Raw genomic sequence first — 17654 nt, 5'->3', positions numbered from 1 at the left:
TCGATGGTATTGGTCTCCGGGCGGCATCCCACAGTGCTCTACTGTGACCACTCTGGACAGCAATCTGAACTCGGATGCAGTGGCCAGGTAGACAGGAAAAGCCCCGCGAACTTTTGAATTTCATTTCCTGTTTGCCCAGTGTGGAGCTCTGATCAGCACGGGTGGCGATGCAGTCCCAAATCCAAAAAGAGCTCCAGCATGGACTGTACAGGAGATACTGGATCTGACTGTGTCATAACTTTAGTCCCAGATTTGGACCTTAGCGTCCAAAATATGGGAGTTAGCATGAAAACCTCCAATCTTAGTTACCAGCTTGGACCTGGTACTTGCTGCCACCACCCAAAAAATTAGTCCCCCTTCCCTGGGGACCCCAAGACCCAAATCCCTTGAGTCTCACAACAAAGGGAAATAATCCTTTTTCCCTTCCCCCCTCCAGGTGCTCCTGGAGAGATACACAGACACAAGCTCTGTGAATCCAAACAGAGTGACTCCCCCTCTCCGTTCCCAGTCCTGGAAACAAAAGCACTTTCCTCTTCACCCAGAGGGAATGCAAAATCAGGCTAGCAAATCCAACACACACAGATCTCCCCCTGATTTCTTCCTCCCACCAATTCCCTGGTGAATACAGACTCAATTTCCCTGAAATTTCCCAGTAAAGAAAACTTTAACAGGTTTTAAAAAGAAAGCTTTATATAAAAAAGAAAGAAAAATACATACAAATGGTCTCTTTGTATTAAGGTGACAAATACAGGGTTAATTGCTTAAAAGAAATATGAATAAACAGCCTTATTCAAAAAGAATACAAATCAAAGCACTCCAGCACTTATATTCATGCAAATACCAAAGAAAAGAAACCATATAACTTACTATCGGATCTCTTTGTCCTTACACTTAGAAACAGAAGATTAGAAAGCAGAATCTACTTCTCCAAAGCTCAGAGAAAGCAGGCAGGCAGGCAAAGACCTCAGACACAAAATTCCCTCCACCCAAAGTTGAAAAAATCCGGTTTCCTGATTGGTCCTCTGGTCAGGTGCTTCAGGTGAAAGAGACATTAACCCTTAGCTATCTGTTTATGACAGACTGCTACATGGGGAGACAAATCTGTTCTATCAGAGCTCCGTTACAGAAGACGAAATGCCAAAGCATTTTAAAAATATCTCCAGGCTATGATACAGGGTCCACGGCACAGTGCTGCGTGACATGCGTAATGGAAAGCCAAAGAATCAAATGGACGCTCATGGAGAGAGGGAGGGGGTACCGAGGACTTTCAGCTATCCCACAGTCCCCGAAAATCATTTGCATTCTTGGCTGAGCTCCCAATGCCTGTAGGGTCAAACACATTGTCCAGGGTGGTTCAGGGTCTATCTTGTCAATTTGCCCCCCTCCCCCTCCATGACAGAAAAGGGGAAAAAATCGTTTCTTGACTTTTTTATATGTCACTCTATGTCTACTGCATGCTGCTGGTAGACATGGTGCTGCAGCATTAAACAGTAGCATCCTCTCTCCATCCCTCCCCGGTGGCAGACGGTACAGTGCAGAAGGACTGATAGCCGTCCTCGTCATGAGCCCATGAGTGCTCCTGGCTGGCCTCAAGTGAGGCCGGCCAGGGGCGCCTGGGTAAAAATAGGAATGATTCCCGGTCATTCCCAGTAGATGGTACAGAACGGCTGGTAACCATCCTCATCATAGCAACTTGGGGCTGACCTCCATCAGCCCCCTCCCTTTCATGTGTAAAGAAAAGATTCTGTACTGCCTGGACGATCATAGCAGCAAGATGCTGAGCTCCTCTCCCCCACACCGCTTAATGTCCTGCCTGGACTATCATAGCAGCTGGAGGCTGCCTCCTCCTCATTTTATCTCACTAACAAGTTAGTGTTTCTTATTCCTGCATTCTTTATTACTTCATCACACAAATGGGGGGGGGGGACACTGCCACAGTAGCCCAGGAAGGTTGGGGGAGGAGGGAACCAACCTCCGGGAATGGCACGCAGCTTATCATTTCTGCAAGATCTGACATGGAGCGGCTGTGCTCTCTAGTTGTCTGGTACACTGGTTCTCTAGTACACTTGCCCCATATTCTAGGCAGGACTGACTCTATTTTTAGATACCATAAAGGAGGGATTGACTCGGGGAGTCATTCCCATTTTTGTCTTTACGCCCCCAGCCGACCTCAGCCAGGGGCACCCATGACAGCAGCAGACGGTACAGAACGACAGATAACTGTCATCTCATTGTCAATTTACAATGGAACAGCAGACGGTACAGAACGACTGATAACCGTCTCTGCTATCATGCAAAGGAAAATGAATGCTGCTGTGTAGCACTGCAGTACCGCATCTGCTGGCAACATCCAGTAGATATACGGTGACAGTAAAAAAAAGCTGAAAGGGCTCCATTGTTGCCGTGCTATGGCGTCTCCCAGGGCAATCCAGGGGAAAAGGGCACGAAATGATTGTCTGCTGTTGCTTTCCCGGAGGAAAGAATGACTGATGACATTTACCCAGAACCACCCGCGACAATGATTTTTGCCCCATCAGGCACTGGGATTTCAACCCAGAATTCCAAGAGGGGGGGGAGAGTGCAGGAACTATGGGATAGCTATGGAATAGCTACCCACAGTGCAACGCTCCGGAAATCTACGCTAGCCTCAGACCATGGACGCACATTGCCGAATTAATGTGCTTAGTGTGGCTACGTGCACTCGACTTTATACAATCTGTTTTACAAAACCGGTTTATGTAAAATCGGAATAATCCTGTAGTGTAGACATACCCTGGGAATGGCTGAGCCATTACAAACATTGAATCTATCTCCCCTTGTAAGTATTCTCACACTTCTTATCAAACTGTCTGTACTGGGCTATCTTGATCATCACTTCAAAAGTTTTTTTTTCCCCCTTACTTAATTGGCCTCTTAGAGTTGGCAGGGCAACTCCCACCTTTTCATGCTCTCTGTATGTGTATATACATCTCCTCAATATATGTTCCATTCTATGCATCCGAAGAAGTGGGCTGTAGCCCACGAAAGCTTATGCTCAAATAAATTTATTAGTCTCTAAGATGCCCCAAGTACTCCTGTTCTTTTTGCGGATACAGACTAACATGGTTGCTACTCTGAAACCTGTAATAAAGAAACTGTTTTGTGCTGGTTTGATAAATCTAAGTATTGGAATATCCACCAGCTTTTCGGGGATTGTCTGCCCCATTCTTTGCAGTTCATCCTAATTGAATGACCATAGCTGGTTCCCCATTAGGATCCCAGTCACAATAGCCTAGTTGGCAGTACCAACGGAGAAGCCCATGAGAGCACACACTTCTCTCTGACTTCTCCAGAGTTCCAGGGTACACAATCCAGCATCTTTCACAAACATTAAAATAAATAAAATAGCTACCTATACTAGTTGCTACATCTCCTCCATTTTGTACTACCTGCTCCTCATCCAGATAATCTGTTTCTGTTTCTCAAAGGTCTAACACTTCCTTAACTTTTAGTTTCCTGCCCATTTCAAACAGTTTTGTAGCATCTGTAACGTGGAGTAGAGTGGGGGAGAGAAGAGAAGAGAAGAGAAGAATTCTCTAAGCTCTCCTTATACCCCCAACACAAGTCCCCAAGCAGACATTACCTACAGATGGGCAGCTTGTCAAAGATTAGTTTCCATATCTGCAGCAGCAGGGACTGGAAAAGGTTTGCTGCATCCCACAACAGGTGATGTACCTGCCCCTTTAACAGCTTGCCATAGGGGGCATACTCTCAAAGAATCAGACAACGGTTTAGATCAGTGGGTCTCAACTTTTCTAGACTACTATACCCCTTTCAGGAGTCTGATTTGTCTTGAGTATCCCAAGTTTCACCTCAATTAAAAACTTCTTGCTTACAAAATCAGACACAAAAAATACAGAAGTGTCACAGCACACTATTAGTGAAAAATTGCTCACTTTCTCATTTTTTCTGCATTAAATTTTAGTTTGTACTGACTTCACTACTGCTTTTTATGTGGCCTGTTGTAAAACTAGGCAAATATCTAGATGAATTGACGTACCCCCTGGAAGACCTCTGCATACCTCAGAGGTACGCTTACCTCCAGTTGAGAACCACTGATTTAGATGACTAAATCCCATTCCAACCAGAAAATTACATAGCTAGAACTGTCTGCAATGCTTTGAAAACATACCTGAGATTTTACTAGACACTGAGTCAGTGACTTCTAAATTATGGGAGAGAGCTCAAAATGTTCACATCTGGTTGATTAGTTAGGCACTTAGAAGTTGCAGATGCTCAGCACCTCTGCAAACCAGGTCACTTACTTGTTTGCCTAAATACAGATTCAAGTGTCTAACTCTGGTCAACCAAGTTTCCAAATGAGGGACAGTCTTCATAGAAAAAAAAAACAACAAGGAGTCCATAAAGTGCCACAAGGACTCCTCATGGTTTTTGCTGATGCAGACTAACACGACTACCACTCTGAAATCAGTCTTCATAGAATATGTCTTGACTGAAGATTAGCCTGGGTAATTGGCACCTGAGTGTAAGCAGCCACCCTGCAATGCCCTGAATCACTTGTCCTCTTTGGTGCTGCACAGGCTTCTGGGGGTATATCCCAAGCTTCTTTGTGTTGCAGTAAGCTGAGCCACTCTACAATTCTCTCTCAGTGAATTGTGGGAGAACTCATCTATCCACCTGGGCACACAGAAGGAATTGTGGGATGGTACTGAAGGACTATCAGCACGTGAGTAATTTAGCCTGCACCCTCACTGCAAAGTGGGACCGTTTCCAGCCCAAATGAAAGCACCACTCGAACTTCTGTGAATAGCCTGAAGTCAAGTGAGTTAGCCCCAATTGAAAGCAATGCCAAACTTGGGTGAGAGGTTTGTGTGTGGATTCAGGTTAGGAACAACACCCAGTAAGGCCCTGGATTAACTGCAATGAAGACATACCCAAGTGTTTGGGGATGAAAGGTGCTATAAAGCTGCAATTATCTGAGGTGGTCTCAAGCCATTATCTCTGTAATACAGACCAAATCTGTGACCAGGGGAGTAATGCAAAAGAAACAGGCTGTACACACTCCTTCCAGTCCAAAAAGACTGGACTACTTCTCAAATGTTTAATAGATCTATTTGTTAAGCAATGTGTCAAGTTAATAATTCATTCAGTTTCTAGCAGCACTGTCACAAGAATAATGATTAAACCTTCCAAATTTTCCTCAGAGAAGCCAAGCTGCAGGGTTAGTTGCAAGTTTATGAAGTAATGTCTTAAGGCCAACGTCTGCCCTCAGATGCATGCAAGCAGCTCACATTGAAGTTATGGAGAGTTATAGGTCTGGACCCAGGAGCAGATTTGTCCCCTAATGATTTTGTAACAAATTTCAGGAAAAGTTTGGAATTTTTGACGAATCCTGCCTATTTAAACAGTCAAAGTGGGAAAGGGTTGATTTTAAAAGTCACAGTAGAAATAATTTTGAAAGGAAAATATGCAAACATTTGTTATTAAAAGATTAATTGTTTCCAGGATGATGATTAGTTTCTGTTGGTACAGTAGCTGAAGTTAAAAATAGGTAAGGGGAAACAAAGGTTCATGCCAAACCACTCTCTGCTACTCTATTTTTTGATCTGAGAAGGCCGACTTCGCTAGATTAAGAATATCTAAATTTTGTCTCAATTCCCTTTCTCCTTTTTTCCCCTCACATTTCATGGGACTTATCTAGACATTTTAGTTTTCTAGTGCATTTGTTAAGAACTAAAGTTATTTTTCCACATTAACCTTTAAATAAGAAGAAAGAATTACAATCCAAGATTCTTAGATGTTTTAGAAGAATTTCACAAACCATAAACACTCATTACGTTCAAACACTCCAATACTAATCAAGTTTTAAATTTGCAAACATATGATGTTATGTATCTTCAGTCATGTAATTTGCTGCTGAACCGACCCCTTGCTACAGAGTTGTGCTTCAGAATCCAAGCATTCACTTTACATTTATGTTTCTAGCACTTTTAGTTATGCAGAAAATCTTCTATATCACAAAATAAATATGAACTAATACATAGTTGTCTTCCTGAGTTTGCAGCCAGCCTAAAATAATAGCTCTGAGAAAGGTAAACAGCCCGCATTCATATAAATGAATAATTAACTCAGAATCCTAATGGCAAGGTTATCTTTATATATTTTTTCTCTCTCTCACTGATCATTGTTTTAGCACAAACACATCCATGAAGTCAACATACTAACCCTACCACTGTTGGCTGCAGGAGCAGTAGGGCACTGGGCAACAGATTGCTATCAAGAGTTGCGGGAATGGAAAAAATAAGAGTTCAAAGTCTCTTTCACAAGTTTCAAATCAACTCTGTGCTGTTTCACAAATGAAAGGTAAAAAGAAGAAGATTCATTCCCTTTTCTGTGCCAAAATCTCAACCACCTGCCTGGTTTCCAAAATCTAAATGCCTTTTCCAAGGAGCCAAAAGCCCCAAATGTCTCCTCTGCCAAAACTCTTAGCTCTTTTCTCTCTCTCTTCCCCCTTCTCTGCAAAATTTCTACAAGCAGTTTTGAGTTTTAAATACAAAATTCTGGAGCACACTAGCGTTTTGGGATGGGGGGAAAAGAGTAAAAAAAAATCAATTTACTATCCAATTAAATAAAAAACACTGACTAATTGTTCACTTTTTAATTTGTTCAAATCTGCTGCAGAATCTCTTAAGCTGGTGCCAGGAGTGCTGCGTCGACCAGTGGACCCTGAGCAGAATTCAGCATAGAAGAAAAAGATTTCCCACCCCGCTGGAGCAAAAGCCTGTTCAGCTGGTTGAAAATCAAACATAAAAATTAAGTCAAACGTACTCAGTGAAATATTTTTGCAAATGTTCCTCTTCATTATTTTGATTCTCTTTAAAACAAAAGAAAAGAGAAACAAGGAAATTAAATGCAAAATCCTATGTTAACACAACACGAAGATGGAGAATGATTAATCACCTCATTGTAAAGCTGTTTAGAGTTAAGGCTGCCTCCATGCACTATTATAAGGTCAATCACTAAATCACACAGCATAGGTTTGTCTTAATAATAATATACTTGGTGCTTTAAAATGGTCAATTTCACAAAGCTGAAGACAATTACGAGTCAAATCAGTTAGGAGAAAATCTAAAGATAATAATGTGAATGTAATTGGGAACTGTTTAAGAACATTTATTCATAGATTCATAGACTCTAGGACTGGAAGGGACCTCGAGAGGTCATCGAGTCTCCTGCCCTCATGGCAGGACCAAATACTGTCTAGACCATCCCTGATAGACATTTATCTAATCTACTCTTAAATATCTCCAGAGATAGAGATTCCACAACCTCCCTTTACTAGCTGCCTAAAAAGGTGCAATCACACAATTGGGAAAAAAGGCCATACTGATTAAAAAAACCTACCTGACTTACAAAAGAAGTGAAAGCACCTATTTTTTTTTTTAAATATGTTTGCAGTGTTGTTTGCAAACGAAACCTGCACAACACCTTGGTGAGCCTAGAAACTTCGGGCATGGCAACACTGGAGAGTGGCAGTGCTGGTGATGGGGTTACAGCGCTGCAACTCACTCTGTGTCCACACTTGCAAAGCACGGCCAGCGCTGCAACTCCCTGGTTGCAGCGCTGGCTGTACACCTGGTTTGCTTGGGGGTGTAGCGATTCCAGCGCTGGTGATGCAGCGCTGGTCATCAAGTGTAGCCACCAAAAGCACTGTTATTGGTCTCCAGGGTATTAGGAGGTATCCCAGAATTCCTGTCCACAACAAACCAGAAGAATGGCTGAACTCCGATCTCCCCGATCTCTCCGTAGCTACTTAGCTAAAAAACAAACACAGCTGCTCTTTGCTCCAGCGAGCGAGCGGAGGCAGGGGAATTGCTTTGGAATGTTCACAGCTGTTTGCTTGAGGAGAGAGGGGAGGGGTAGTGTTGAGCAGCTGCTTATATGGTCTAAAGACTATTTAGGAGTGCATAATTTGCATTTAGTGAATAAGAGACAGGTGGGGGAAAGGTCAAAACTTTTAAAATGATTGAAGGTAGGCACTGTGTATCTTCCAGTCCTTAGAACTTGCAAGGCAGGGAGCTGAGAACAGTGTCAGCTCCAAAAATCCACTCACTCTGTCTCCCCCAACCCTCCTCTTTTGAAAAGCACGTTGCAGCCACTTGAACGCTGGGATAGCTGCCCACAATGCACCACTCCCAACAGCGCTGCAAATGCTGCAAATGTGGCCACACCGCAGCGCTTTCCCTACACAGCTGTATGAAGACAGGTGTAACTCCTAGCGCTGTACAACTGTAAGTGTAGCCATACCCTTGAATTGATAACACTGCTAGACACTAAACACCCTGGATTTAAAAGGGATACTGGTTTCATGGCCCACTGCAGCAATCTGAAACACACACCACCTCTGCCTTTTAACCATTAATGGCCCACTTCAAACTCCTTTTGCATAACAATCTAACCCTTATTGCCACATTATCTCAAGTGACCGCCTACCACGGTTATCCTTTATTCTTATCTGTCCTTACTTCTAATTAACTCACTCTGATTTCTTTCCCCAGATAGGAAAAACTCTGTGGCTTATGGCTACAGAGAGAGATTCTCAACAGGGGTACACAGAGGTCTTCCAGGAGGTACATCAACTTGAACTCACCCTTCCTGATTGAACTAACCTCGTTATCTCCAGACTGATTCTTGCCTGCATATTTAATACCTGCCTCTGGAAATTTCCATTACATGCGTCTGATGAAGTGGGTATTCACCAGGGGCGGCTCTATGCATTTCACCGCCCCGGCGGCATGCTGTGAGAGGGTGCTCTGCCGGTTGCCGGTCCTGTAGCTCCGGTGAACCTCCCGCAGGCGTGCCTGCGGATGCTCCACCAAAGCCGCGGGACCAGCCGACCCGCCGCAGGCACACCTGCGGGAGGTCCACCGGAGCCGCCTGCCGCCCTCCCGGCGACCGGCAGAGTGCCCCCTGCGGCATGCCACCCCAAGCACACGCTTGGCGTGTTGGGGCCTGGAGCCGCCCCTGGTATTCACCCACGAAAGCTTATGCTCCAATACATCTGTTAATCTTAAAGGTGCCACAGGACTTTCTGTTGCTTTTTACAGATCCAGACTAACACAGCTACCCCTCTGATACTCATCTAGATCAGTGTCTCTCAATCTGGGTTTCATTACCCCAGGGGGAGGTGTTGCAGAGGATGGGTTGGGGGGATGACAAGCAGAGCAATTGTCCAGGGCCCCACACCACGGGAGGGGGCCCGTGAAGCTAAGTTCGATGCTTCTGCCCCAGACAGCAGGGGCTTGGAGGAATCCAGACCAGCGAGGGGCTGTCTCACGCCTGCTCTGCAACCTTGTGTGTGTTGAAATTAGGGCTGTCAAGCAATTAAAAAACATTAATCGCGATTAATCACACTGTTAAACAATAATAGAATACCATTTATTTAAATATTTTCAGATGTCTTCTACATTTTCAAATATATTGATTTCAATTACAACACAGAATACAAAGTGTACAGTGCTCACTTTATATTTATAAGTATTTGCACTGTAAAAAAACAAAAGAAATAGTCGTTTTCAATTCACCTAATGCAAGTAATGTGCAATATCTTTATCATGAAAGTTGAACTTACAAATGTAGAATTAGGTACAAAAAAACCTGCATTCAAAAATAAAACAATGTAAAATTTTAGAGCCTGCAAGTCCACTCAGTCCTACTTCTTGTTCAGCCAATAGCTCAGACAACCAACTTTGTTTACAGTTGCAGGAGAGGATAGTGCCCGCTTCTTGTTTACAATATCACCTGAAAGTGAGAACATGCATTCTCATGGCACTGTTGTAGCCGGTGTTGCAAGATATTTACCTATCAGATGCGCTGAAGAGTCATATGTCCCTTCAGGCTTCAACCACCGTTCCAGAGGACATGCGTCCATGCAGATGATGGGTTCTGCTTGATAACGATCCAAAGCAGTGCAGACCAACATGTTATTTTTCATTATCTGAGTCAGATGCCAACAGCAGAAGGTTGATTTTCTTTTTTGGTGGTTTAGGTTCTGTATTTTCCGCATCGGAGTGTTGCTCTTTTAAGACTTCTGAAAGAAAGCATGCTTCACACATCATGTCTCAGAATTCAGAAGGCACTTCAGATTCTTAAATCTTGGGTCAAGTGCTGTAGCTATCTTTAGAAAGCTCATATTGGTTCCTTCTTTGCATTTTATCATATCCGCAATGAAAGAGTTCTTAAAATGAAGATGTTCTGGGTCATCATCCGAGACTGCTAACATGAATGCAGGTACAGCAGGAGATATACAATTCTCTGCCAAGGAGTTCAATCACAAATTTAATTAATGCATTTTTTTTTTAACGAGGGTCATCAGCATGGAAGCATGTCTTCTGGAATGGTGGCTGAAGCATGAAGCAACATACGAATATTCAACGTATCTGGCATGTAAATACCTTGCAATGCCAGCTACAAAATCATCATGCAAATGCCTGTTCTCACTTGCTGATGAATAAGAAGAGGGCAGCATTTTCGCTTGTAAATGTAAACAAAATTGTTTGTCTTAGTGACTGGCTGAACAAGAAGTAGGACTGAGTGGACTTGTAGGCTCTGAAGTTTTACATGGTTTTGGTTTTGAGAGCAGTTATGTAACAAACAAAATCTTCATTTGTAAGTTGCACTTTCAGGACACAAAGACAGCACTACAGTACTTGAAAAATACTACTTCTTTTCTTTATTTTTACAGTGAAAATATTTGTAATCAAAAGTAATATACACTGATTTCAACTGCAACACAGAATACAGTATATATGAAAATGTAGAAAAACATCCAAATATTTAATAAATTTCAATTGGTAGTCTATAGTTTAGATTTTTTTAATCGCAATTAATTTTTTTTAATTAATCACGTGAGGTAACTGCAATTAATTGACAGTGCTAGACAGAAGCAGTACCACAGATCATAGGTGGTCAGTGGTCTACAGATTGAGAGCCAATGCCATGTAATGGAAGTAAATTCAGAAAGCTTTTGAACTAATCTCTGTTTGAAGTTTTTTCTAAATATAAAAAAGGAGTTAAACAGGTCTCCCTTCAGCTCTAGCCTTTCTTGAGTTTCTGGGCCTTTTGAATAGGTTGTAACTCCATAAGACTTTTATTTGATGTCTGTTCACTTCACCATCAACTGCCCACAGAGATGATCAGAATCCCTTTAGTGGCATGGTAGATAGCTAAGTTTAAAAGTGGCCAAATGTGCTATCATACCAGGCAATTATTTAGCCCAGCTCTTTATAATCTGTTTTTTTAATTGCCAGAGCCTATGCATTCCAGTTTCTTTTCCCTGGGCTAAGAATGACAGAAGACAAGAATTTCTTGAGGAACAGCTCTAGTCGAGAAGCTCTAGCAACTCAAGTTTACTACTACACAGCAATTTACCACAGGAATTCAAGCTATTCCCCTTCCCGACTCCTCACTTGTCCCAAAGCAAAATCTGCACAAGATGAACACACTAGTATTACAGAGAGCAAATGTTAGCCCTGGGGTCTAAACTACGAAGTCATGTTAGTACAACTACATCACTCGGGGGTGTGGAAAATCCACACTCCTGGGCGATGTAGTTACACCAACCAAACTTTCAGGACAGACAGTGCTATGTCAATAGGAGGGCTTGTCCTGTCAATATAGCTACCGCCTCTCGGGGAGGTGGAGTACCTACACTGATGGCAGCAGCTTTCCTGTCAACACAGGTAGCGTCTTCACTAAGCACTACAGCAGCACAGTTTTATCAGTGCAACTGCGCCGCTGGAGTGCTGTAAGTGTAGACAAACCCTTAGTTTCTGAATGGGATGTTTGTTGCGCAGATTTGTTGCAATACTGCAACTTCTTTAACCTTTTCAAACCAGTTTGTAAAGAAGTCTCTCTGTTTCTGCCAAAGCATTTATGGCCTCATTTATGGCTGAGCACCTGCAGCCCCTGCATTATGGTCCTCAGAACCTCTAAAAGTCAGACGATTACTGTACGAAATTCACCCCTTGCCTGGGGAAAGGTAGTTTTCACACTGCCTGTGTGCCATGAAATATGGCAATCTACCTCTATAACCTCATCATCTCAGATGGTATTTTCAGCATCCACCCACCCACCCCTATTTGCACTTATAAATAGAAAAGAAGTTTATGGTGAGGGCTCTAGTATTTTCAGGGTCGGCTCCAGGCACCAGTGGAGGAAGCACGTGCTGGGGCGGCATTCTGTCCATTCTTGGGGCGGCACAGCCCGGGCAGCTTTTTTTTTTTTTTTCCTGCTTGGGGCGTCAGAAATGGTAGAGCCGGTCGTGATACTTTAAAAGGCAAGTTTTCAAGGACAACAGCAAAAAACCTTCAAGACTGGTGTTCACAAAATATCATGGTGGCATTATACTGTCTCTAGAATTGAGGACACATTGAAAGTTCCACTGTTAGCCTTAGTTTGACCTCCCCTCTAACTTTTTGTCTGAGCAAACAATTTGAAGATGTGTGTGTGTAATGTAGGTTAGAAGAATTTTCTTCTGAAAATTTCATAACACTAGGAAACCAGAGTGTCTGAAGTGGAGGACAGAGAGGTACACAGATGAGACTCTCAGGGACACAACTTCCATCCCTTCCAGATGATGTCATTGTATCCTCTCACTCTGAGGATACCCCTCTGGGGTATGGGACCCCAGTTATTAGGAAGAGACAGGTAATAGTAATGGGGGCTTTGATTATTAGAAATGGAGGTGATAACTGCTAAACACCTCACCAACATTACAAGACTCACCTATCAGTTATCTTGGCAAAATCTAGAAAGCTTAAAACGGTCTGCAGAAGCAATAAACCCAGATCCTAATCTTGCAAACACTTATGTACATAAGTACTTGTATGTATAATGGGACTACACATCTGTAAGCATCTGTATGACCAGGGCCTAAATCACCAACAATCAACTGACCAGATGGCTCACAGAGCTACTTGTCCAACAGAAAGTAAAAATCTGATGAATTGCCAGAAGACCCTATGTTAGGATACAGATATTCAGGCCTGTCTGCAAAGGCCTATACTTTAAGAATTTAGGTGTATTCTTATCACTTAGCTAGTTATAGAGGTATAAAAGAAAGAATCAAAGATCACTGTCTGTGTAGTGGCCTTCTCTTACTGTGACAGGCTAAGAGCTTCAGCTAAGATGTAGTTAGGCAGCCATAAGCTGGGAAGTGTATGGTCACATCCTCACATTCCAAAACTAGTCACATTGAAATAAGGTGCTATTGGGCTATTAGGAATACAATCCTGTCCTGATATTCCTATCACCTCCAGAGAAAGGGAAAAGCCTAGAAGATGTAAACGGAAACTTAGTTTGATCGCATCCTGTCTGGCAAGAACTCACTTATCAATAGACACAGCTGGAGAACCCTTATGTCTGTGTAGATGTAGTTGTGAAATCCTCACTTCTGTATTGTTTTGTATGTTTATTTGCATGGTCTCTGTCTGGTTCTGATTGTTTCTGTCTGTTGTATAATTAATTTTGTTGGGTGTAAACTAATGAAGGTGGTGGAATATAATTGGTTAAATAACCATGTTACAGTATATTAGGATTGGTTAGTTAAATTTCAGTAAAATGATTGGTTAAGGAATAGCTAAGCAAAACTCAGGTTTTACTATATAGTCTGCAGTCAATCAGAAAGGGTGGGGGAATGGGAACAGAGACTAGGGATGGGGGAATTGGAATCATGTCTTGCTAAAGGGGAAAATGGGAACAGGGGATGGGAACAGAAACAGGGACACAGGCAAGGCTCTGTGGTGTCAGAGCTGGGAAGGGGGACACTAAGGAAGGAAACTGGAATCATGCTTGCTGGAAGTTCACCCCAATAAACATCGAATTGTTTGCACCTTTGGACTTCGGGTATTGTTGCTCTCTGTTCATGCAAGAAGGACCAGGGAAGTGAGAGGGTGAAGGAATAAGCCCCCTAATACCTTATAATTGTTGTTTTTGTCAGATGTCCAACACCAGGCAACCACACAGAAATTCCAACAGTAACGGGACACTGACAAGTTAAAATTCAAATTTTAAAAAAGAAAAAAAAAAGTTAACCTAAGTTGCTAGCACCTTAGATTTTTAGAAATCGAGTTTATTTTTCACCTTTTAGGTTCTTGTGCTGCAAACACACATCTGCCTAATTTTACTCATATCAAAAGCAGTGGGACTACTCACATGAGTAAAGTTAAGCACAGCTGTAAGATTTTTCAGGGCTTTAGACTGTCCACTTCTTGCATTTCTATCTGTTTGAGCAATGTAAACAAACCATTCAGTTCTTAATCTTTCAGTTTCTGATTGGATGCATTAGGAAAATAACTGCAATGTTTGGTTTTCAGCCACTACATTAGAATGCTAGATAGCTTTTAAAAATAAACTGTTCCCATACATATTTTTATTTCAGTAGAAACATTTCTATTGCCATTAGGTTTTGTCAAATATTACTAAGAAAAGCTAGGTTCACCTGACGGCATCCCTTTAAGCATGTGATCTTTAGTAATTAAACTGAAAACTAAGGATGTGCTCTTGCACAGACAGACGCTGCACATAAGCTTGCATGGAAACTTACAGGATCATGACCTAAACTGTGACAAAACTGGTCTTATGAACAAGTCTGCATAAACCAGCATGAAATGTCTGCAACAAGACTTTTTTGAGTATGAGAGATCACAAGTACAAAGATTTAAATCTTTGCCAAAACCGGTTCCTTTCACACCCCAAAAGAAAAAACAAAAATCTGTCTTCCTGCCTTTGACAAAGAATGAAAAAATTCAAGCCAAAAAGGAGTTTATTGAACATTTGGAGATTTATAACAAAACTACACAGAGGTGAGATTATAAAGGAAACAGCATTTAACCCACCACTATGCAGGCTCACTAGTGACTCCCTATCAGTGGGGCATTGCCCAGAGCGATGACTCACCTCCTCACTGCAAAATACAGAAGGGGGCAGGGGAGAAACAGTCTAACATCTTTGGAGATAATAGGAAATTGTTTTGCATCTGGTGTACAAGTTATGTCTGAATAAAACATGCACCAGAGTCCGTAGCTATACATTCCTGCAGAAATAAATAAAAATTAGAAATAAGAAGGCAGATATGTAGTCGGCCATGTGAATTGATTTCAGATCCCAGTCTCTCAGATCCACAAGCTACTAGGAGGCAGAGACTAGCCATTCACAGCAGCAAACTTATCAGATAATTTATTTTAAATACCTCTAACTAAATACAATTCTAGGACTCATGGAAAGCGGCAGATTAACAACACACTGAAAATTGAAGTGCTTTTTCATCTACAGACAAAGTACAGCACAGACAGAAGCAGGAGAAGCTTCTCCACATAACTCCAATGATGTGCCCACAGCCTACCCATGATAGCCACCTCCTAGGCATACAAGAGCAGGTCAGTCTCCACGCTCATCTAATCCTGGGCTTCTCTATTACTCGCAAGCTCAAAACGTACCAATTATTATGGTGTTTTCTGTAATGTGAACTTTCCACGGAGAAGTGGGCCAAATCACCTCTCCTGGCCCATTAATTCTGGATGGCAACAGCTTTCAGTCATCATTGACCTGGGCTGGATTCAAGCTGGTCACCTAAGAGGTTAAAGGACCCAGATCTCACTACACACTACTACTCACACCAGTTTCCCCAAATCTGCTGACCTGAGCAGTGATGTTCATAGAGTTCAGTTTCTCAGATAAATGGTGGCTGCAAACCCTGAGGGGGCTGGAGGTATGTTTAAGGAGCTTACAGAATATCTTACTACTACACCGCTGTCACTGAGGCAAATGTTTTTAAACCATCTAGTTCTTTGCATCCCTCAACTTTAAAAAGCCTCTCAGACTTACGCTTTAATATCTAATTCTCATCTGACTGGAAAAATGCCAGGAAGCACCTTTGAACACCTAGTTTGTAATTCAAACACCAAAAAGGCTCAAAGTTAGTTGGAAAGCGATGATTTTTAAAAGGCAGCACAAGGCACCCACTCAGATCCACTGATTCTCAGGCCAAGAAGGGGCCATTGAGATAGTCTAGTCTGACCTGGAAACAATCTAATTCTCCCCCTACTTTCCCTCAAATACAACAGACTTCTGGGCTCACCTTACTGAGCTGCTCTGTCCCGCCCTCTATCTGCAGGCACACAAACCAAAGAGAGATCTGAAAGGAGTGAATGTTGATTGCAAAGGTCAGATGTTAGGTCCATTCTCCCCTAAGTACTACCACAGAAACTCTCCTCTGAGTGATGGGCATGCTATTTTTAGGGTCACCAACACTGTCAAAAATGTGGGACTGCTTTCTTAGCCCCCCACCCCTCCATTCCATATCATCATTATTATAATTAATATGATCAATGGTAATAAGCAGTACTCACCGACACTTGCCAAAAGTATTTCTTGCTGCTTTTTGCAGCACTCAGCAAGTCCTGATCTCGTTGTACACAGAGATGAAGAAATAAGGGCCATCCCTTGTAATAGGAACTGCTGGCAACTCTACCATAAGCACCTTTCTAGCACCGACTAACTACATCAGGCATGCTGGGTTCCAAGCCCTGCGGATGGTACGCTGAGCTTCCAGCCTGGACCTGTTGCAGGAAAGTTCTCTGAAGCCAGATAATGGATGCAAACCACACATTACGCCAACAGGTCCTAGCAACTCAGAACGTGCCCGGCTCACCAAGAGGGAATGTTTGCGTTTGCATTTGCAACAAAACTCATTTTTAAGCCACTGTGAGTCATCGGAGTTTCCAGCCGCGTTTAGCCTACGGCTACAGGATTAGCCCGGCAGCCCTCGACCCAAGCAATGCCGCTTAGCCTGCAAAGCGCCCCGTGACTAATGCTACACCCAACTCCCCCCACCCCACCCCCGGCCAGGAGAGGAGAGCGGGGCCGCCCCAGTGTAGAGCGCTCGCTGCACCGAGCCACCAGCGGCCTCCCCGCAGCCCGTCCCGCTGAAGGCGGCAGGGGGCAGCAGGCGAGGGGCCGCCCCGCTCCTACCGTGCAGCAGGCAGGGGGTGAGAGGCTCGCCCGGGGCCACGGGAAGGGCGCCCCAAGGGCAGCCCCCGGGGGCACGGCCAGGAAGGGGTTAAGCCAGCAGGAGAACCCGCCCGGCAGCCCAGGGAGCGGAGCAGGGGCAGCCAGGCTCCTGCCTGGGCGCTGTGGCTCAGTCCCACCGCCCAGCAGCTCACCTGGGTGCCGCCAGCTTCCAGCCGCACCTGGAGGCCCGGCCGTGCAGCCAGCGGCCACGCTCCCGCGTCCTGCGCCGGAGCCGAGCCCCTGCGGCTACTTCGGAGCCCGTCCGCTTCCTCCACCTGCTCCAGCTCGGCTCCTCCTCCCCGAGCAGCGCCCGCCTCCTCCCCGGGAGGGCTCCGCCCGCCCGGCCGCCCGCCGCTACACCTCTGTCGGCGCGGGGCAGGGGCAGGGGCAGGGGCGGCCGCTGCAGCGCAGGCTGCCTGCGAAGAGATGTGGTGAGGCAGGCCCAGGAGCGACAGTGCGCAGGTCTGAAGGAGGCTGGGACTGTCAAATCCAGCCTGAGGGTGAATTATTAGCCCCATATACATGTTGTTGTTTTTCTTTAGTGACCCCATCATTTACTTGTAAGCACGCCAGGGTTTATTTGT

General features: G+C 43.9%; 1 protein-coding gene across 5 annotated transcripts in view; it reads right to left on the bottom strand.

Moving 5' to 3' along the window:
* SH3BP2 (SH3 domain binding protein 2) overlaps positions 1–17322 on the bottom strand; it is a 65795-nt gene extending 48473 nt beyond the window's left edge. For 2 of the 5 annotated variants that reach the window (XM_030564774.1, XM_030564772.1), the window contains exon 1: positions 17223–17322. The gene's annotated coding sequence lies outside the window, so the exon portion shown is untranslated. Of the gene's footprint in view, positions 1–15497; positions 15631–16138; positions 16158–16409; positions 16860–17222 lie in introns of those variants that run through there. The other 3 variants (XM_030564775.1, XM_030564776.1, XM_030564777.1) reach the window with 3 other exon arrangements.
* Positions 17323–17654: the final 332 nt, after the last annotated feature.

The sequence above is a fragment of the Gopherus evgoodei genome, chromosome 5 (assembly GCF_007399415.2).
Source record: "Gopherus evgoodei ecotype Sinaloan lineage chromosome 5, rGopEvg1_v1.p, whole genome shotgun sequence".
NCBI classification, from domain to species: Eukaryota; Metazoa; Chordata; order Testudines; family Testudinidae; genus Gopherus; species Gopherus evgoodei.
Note: the sequence above shows the minus strand (reverse complement) of the source record. Positions and strands in the feature narration are given on the sequence as shown.